The sequence below is a fragment of the Chiloscyllium plagiosum genome, chromosome 2, assembly GCF_004010195.1.
Source record: "Chiloscyllium plagiosum isolate BGI_BamShark_2017 chromosome 2, ASM401019v2, whole genome shotgun sequence".
In the NCBI taxonomy this organism is placed as follows: Eukaryota; Metazoa; Chordata; class Chondrichthyes; order Orectolobiformes; family Hemiscylliidae; genus Chiloscyllium; species Chiloscyllium plagiosum.
Window position 1 is genome coordinate 16,093,804 of NC_057711.1, and position 6,000 is coordinate 16,099,803.

Consider the following 6,000-nt stretch of genomic DNA (forward strand, 5'->3'; position numbering starts at 1 on the left):
ACACCTCGCAGTCACTGTTATAGAGTCACAGGGTCATACAGCACGGAAACAGACCCTTCGGTCCAACCAGTCCATGCCGAACATAATCGCAAACTAATCTAGTCCCACCTGCCTGCTACTGAGCCATATCCTTCTAAACCTTCCTTATCCATTCACTTATCCAATGTCTTTTACACGTTGTAATCGTACCCACATCCACCACTTCCTCAGGAAGTTTATTCCACAGGGAACCACTCTCTGTGTCAAAAAACATTGCCCTGATGTCTTTTCTAAAACTCTCTCCTCTCACTTTAGATATGTGTCCTCTAGTCTTGAAATCCCACACCCCGAGGAACAAGAGGACTACCATGAACTCGAGGGAAGCCCCCCCCATTATTTTATAAACTTGTGTAAGGTCGCCTCTCCACCTTCTACGCTCCAGCGAAAAAAAAACCCCAGCTAGTCGGATGCTGCCGACTAATAAACTTTTCAAAAATGCAGTTCAGGTTTGTAATTTGGAAACAGAATGTTGCTCGATGTAAGGGATCAATAATCTAATTGTAGCTCAGTACTTTAGCGGGAACGGTAACAATTTAATGCAATGATTCTTCCTGCATTCCAATTTGCCTACCTGTGGTTAGCCTAAAATCACAGCAAACAGGCTTTGATTCTTTCAGAAACTGATAGCCTTCATTTCCTCTCGCATCCGAATCAGTTCAACACGAAAGCATTTCCCTTGCCAACAGTCTGCCAAATCCAATCGCTCCTTGTATTTATTCCCCAACCCGAACTAATTACAAACATCTATCACCTCCTCAGGGGAAGGGGCCATGTCTTAATTGCTCCAGGCACGCCCCCTACCCACATGGTTTTAAGTTATAATGGTGGCTTTAATTTAGTTCTGAACCAGTTTTCGCTCTCATTTGATTTCGTGGAAATGGTCAACAGCAACGTGCTCCTGCCAGAGCGGGAGTTGCATTGCACTGGCACCTGGGTCTGAAGGAACTCTTCAGCAAATTCCCGTAGACATCGTTTGTGGGACACCCTGCGGTGTGAGACCACTGCCCACCCCCCCGGTTGGTGAATTAGGTGATCCGCACGAACAGACTTAAAGCGTAGCAGGACCCAACAGAATCGTTCTCAACAGTTGCCCTGTCAAGTCGCTGAGGCGTCTGTTGATGCGAGCTCAACAGTTCCTGTGGGGGCTATAATGAAACCATCCATCAATGTCAGTTGCCAGTTTAACCTTGAACTTCAGCGAGTCTGAATGCATTAGACGATGCATTAGGCGCTGTCGCGCTAAACTTTTGCGCACATACAAAACCTACGCCTTCGAATTAAACATGCAAACGAAATAAAATCGCGGCTTTAGAAACTTAACATTGGGTCACAGGCTGAGTCACCGCTGTTTCTAAATCTGGAAGGTCCTGTAAAGGCACTGGGTAATTCTTTAAATTCGCATGAAAAGTGAACAACTAAGGTAGAGTGTATCCAATCGACTGAAGTCCCAGGTGCGGGAAATTGCTCAGAACTCTCAGTATATACATTATCGCTGAGACTATTCAATGCCAAGTTGGAAAGTCTGTAAAAGTGGCAGATTTGTTTTACTCTCATGGGATGTTAGGATCTATTTCTTGTTTATTGTTTATAGAAATTATTGTTCATCCTTCAGATACTATCCTCTAGATAGTAACATGGCAGTCCCACATCACAAAGCTGGTCCCCTTTTTTTTCTAAAAAGCTGTTCCTTTTCTCAAGGTTACTGTGTCCTTGGTTTTTTTTTAGAGGGGTAATAAAACACTCCCAACTCTGATTAGACTGGTTTGGTACAGAGATTAAAGGGTATTGAGAGGCCTTTTGTTGATATGTAAACAGATGAGACTTCAGGCCAAAGTGGTCATGTTTTAGAAGTGACCTGTATAATGAAAGGGGTGTGGTCAGCTCTCTAGCTGAGCAATTTCGACCAGAACTAGTTGGGAGTTCAACATTGTGCTGTGTGGAAACTTTTTCTCTCTTTCCTTCTGCCCTTCTAACTTCAACCTGCAAGCATTTATTCCATTTTTTATTGGTCTTTAAAGGGGTTTGCCTATTATGACTGTTGTGCATATTTGGAACAGCACAATTAAGTCTAGTTTGGATAGACTGAGTTCTGCAGGGGTCCTTTATTTTGTTCTTTGTGTTTCATTGTGTAATTCTGTGAATACTTTTTTTTTGTCTGTTTTAAAACATGGTAGTCAACTTAGCTGCCTCACTACGGATAATCTTCACCGTACAATTGCTGAACAAGTTGTAAAGTTATGGTCTGGATTGCCTGCTTGAGAATGTTTTGAATGGTCTGGCCTAGTCCATAACAGTTTGGGGGCTCTTTGTGGGATTTTAAACAGTGAGTGGTAGGTACGAGTGTCTTTATTTTGGGTGTTGGTTTGGTTGGGTAGACAAAGCTTGGGATAGTAATGGCTCTTTCAGTCGCCAAAGGTTTTCTGAAAGTGGATGTGGTGATTTTGAAAGTTTTGCAAAAGGTGAATAAGACCAAGCTGCAGGAATTAGCAGGGAAGCTGGAATTGGACCTGCCTGCTTCTGTGAGGAAAGGAGAGATAAATACAGCAGTAGCTGAGCATTTAAACTTGCTGGAGAAACCCTCAGAATTTAAAGGGATGGCAAGAATTCAATTGCAAATGAAGCAGCTTGTGTTAGAGGCGAGAGATAAGGAAAGGGCAGCAGAAATGAAACAGATTGAGTAACGATTAGAAGCAGAAGAGAGGGAAAAAGAGAGAGCAGCAGAAGAGAAAGCAAAAGAGAGAGCTTTTAAACTTCAAAAACTGATCCTTTAAAAGGAAAGTCAGCTTAAAAGGCTGGAGATAAAGGCTGAGGGTAGGCTCAATGAGGAAGAGAGTGAGGAGGAGCAAGCCTCTAGTTGCCTGAATTTGATGAGAAGGATGTGGAAGCCTTTTTCATCTCATTTGAAAAGGTGGGTCAGCAAATGCCAATGGCAATGTGGGTTTTGTTGATCCAAACAAAACTGGTCGGCAGGGCTAGTGAGGTATTCGCATCAGTATCAGAGGAGGTATCTGGGGAAGATGAGGAGGTGAAAAAAGACCATTTTAAGTGCAGATGAACTTGTACCAGAAGCCTATAGATAACGTTTCAGGAGGGACCTAGGTCAAACCTACATTGAGTTTGAAAGGATCAAACAGAGTAATTTTGATAGATGGATAAGAGCTTTAAAAAATCAAGCAAACATTTGATGCCCTTAGAGAGCTCATTATTTTGGAGGACTTCAAAAATTCACTGCCTGAAGTAGTGCAAACTCAAGTGGAAGAGCAGAGAGTTAAAGCGGCAAGATTAGCAGCTGAAGTGGCTGATGATTATGAGCTGGTCCATAAAACACGGTTTGGCTTCCAGAATCAATTTCAGTCTATGAGGGATAGAAACTGGAGCAAAGAGAAATCCTCACGTGAAAAGGGAAAGGAAGATCTCAATGAGGATCATAAGGATAATTTACCACAGGGTAAAAATGAAACTCTTGAGGGGGACAAAAAGTTAAAAGCTCCGGTGTTTTCATTGTAATAAAGTTGACCACATGAAATCACAGTGTTGGTGGGCTAGGAAAAAGCCAGATGTAGGAAAACTGGACAGGTCTGGGAGTTTTGTTGGACTAGTAACAAAAAGCACAAGGGAAGTTAGACAACTGCCTCAGAGTGTACAAGATGATCAGAGGTTGATTAAGGATGAAGTGCCAGATTTGCTTAAAAAATGTACATGCAAGGGTAAAGTCTATTCACATAGGCTGGGAGCAGTAGGTAAAGAAGTTATAATATTAAAGGACACAGGATCCTCTTAGTCTGTGATGCTGAAGGATGAGGAGATATGTACTCCTGAGGGACTATTGCCATAAAAGGTACTGGTAACAGGAATTCATAGTGAGACAAAAAGCTATCAATTACTTAAACTGAGCTAGAGAGTCCAGAGAAGAGTGGAGAATTTGTGGTAGGAGTATGAGACAAACTCTCAGCTCCAGGAATACAATTTGTTTTTGCAAATGATAGAGCTGATTCACCTAGGCATGCTGCCTACTCTGGTTGGAAACCCAGTGAAGACACAAGCAACTGAAGAAAGGACAGATGTTTATCCATGAATTTTCCCAGATTGTGTGATCACGAGATCACAGAGTCACAAGTTGAAGCAGGAGAGATCAAAAGGCACAGATAAGGAAGCTTTACCTCAGATGTTTTTTGATCAGATAAGTGGGACAGAGCAGGAGCAACACGATAAACAAGCAAGTATCTTTAGCTCTGCTACACTTATTGATTACAGCAGCAAGATGAGAACTTAAAACAGTTGTATCAAAATATATTTACAGAGGAGAGTGAATGCCTTCCCATGTGTTATTACTTAACAAATTATGTCTTAATGAGGAAATGGAGACCATCACACATTCAAGCTGATGAGAAATGGGCAGAGATTCATTAAATTGTTTTGCCGGTATGATATAGATTAGATTACTTACAGTGTGGAAACAGGCCCTTCGGCCCAACAGGAAATGGAGACCATCACACATTCAAGCTGATGAGAAATGGGCAGAGATTCATTAAATTGTTTTGCCGGTATGATATAGAAAGGAGATACTGTGATTGGCACATGAGCTACCACATAGAGGTCATTTAGGGGTGAGGAAAACACAGGCTAAAATGCAAAGATATTTTTACTAGCCTGGACTACACAAGGATGTAGTTGAATTTTGCCAGATGTGTCATACATGTCAGCTAATCAGATGAAGGGCTCCAGCCCAAAATGTCAATATTCCTGCTCCTCAGATACTGCCTGACCTGCTATGCTTTTCCAGCAACACACTCTCAACTCTGATCTCCAGCATCTGCAGAACTCACTGTCTCCTGATTGTGTTGGCCCCCAAACTCAAAACAAAGTGGGGATAAGTATTCATTGACATAATGGATGTGACGACTAGATTTTCAGAGGCAATTCCATTACGCAACACCACAGCTAAAACAGTTGTAGAAGAATTACTTAAATCTTTAACTAGATGCAGACTACTAATAGAGAACCAGTCAGATCAAGGATTAAACTTCACATCTGAACTACTCAAGAAGGTTATACATAACATGGGAATAAAGCAATTCAAATCTACTGTGTACCATCCAGAATTGCAGAGAGAACTGGAGAGATGACATCAAACACTAAAGACCATGTTGAGGGCTTATGGTCAGGATTATCCAGATGATTGAAATAAGGGAGTTCCATTTGTACTTCTTACAATCAGAGATGCACCGAATGAATTGACTAAATCAGTCCATTTGAATTAATTTTTGGGCATGAAGTAAGAGAGCCGTTAAAATTGATTAAGGGGAAATTAATAAGTCAGAATTCAGAGACCACCCATTTGGACTATGTGTCACATTTTAGGGAACAATTAAATAGAGCTGGAGTGTTGGCTAGGCAGAATATAACAGTATCACAGCATACAATGAAACAGGAAGTGGACAGGAAATCACAAATTTGCAATTTTGCAATTGGGGATAAGGTATTAGTGTTACTTCCAGTAGCAGGTGAGCCTTTAAAAGTAAGGTTTAGCGGACTTCATCAAATTGAGAAGAAATTGAATGAGGTGAACTACTTAATAAGGACTCCAGACAGGGAGAAATCTCACAGAGTGTGTCATGCGAATATGCTCAAAAGGTATTTTGATCAGGAAGAAAAGCAAGAGGAGAAGGTGTTAATGATTACAGCACAGAAGGAACAACCAAGCTCAGAGGATTCTGAATTGGACATTTCTCAAGTCAAATTGGACAATGAGGAAGTTGCCAAAAATTGGAATAAATTATTGAGTTACCTTCCAGAAGAAAATAGAAATGGCCTGAAAGAGTTATTACTGTCACACAGGGAGATGTGCGGAAATAAACTAGGAAGTACTAACCTAATTGTGTATGATGTAGAAATAGGAGATGCTGTTCTGATTAAGCAACGTTGTTATAGGCATAACCCTCTAAAGTTGGCACAGCTTCA

General features: G+C 41.2%; 1 protein-coding gene across 1 annotated transcript in view; it reads right to left on the bottom strand.

The window, feature by feature from the left end:
- The window catches only part of glra3 (glycine receptor, alpha 3), a 221,916-nt gene extending 221,214 nt beyond the window's left edge, over window positions 1–702 (bottom strand). The window contains exon 1 of the mRNA XM_043704636.1: window positions 611–702. The gene's annotated coding sequence lies outside the window, so the exon portion shown is untranslated. The remainder of the gene's footprint in view (window positions 1–610) is intronic.
- Window positions 703–6,000: the final 5,298 nt, after the last annotated feature.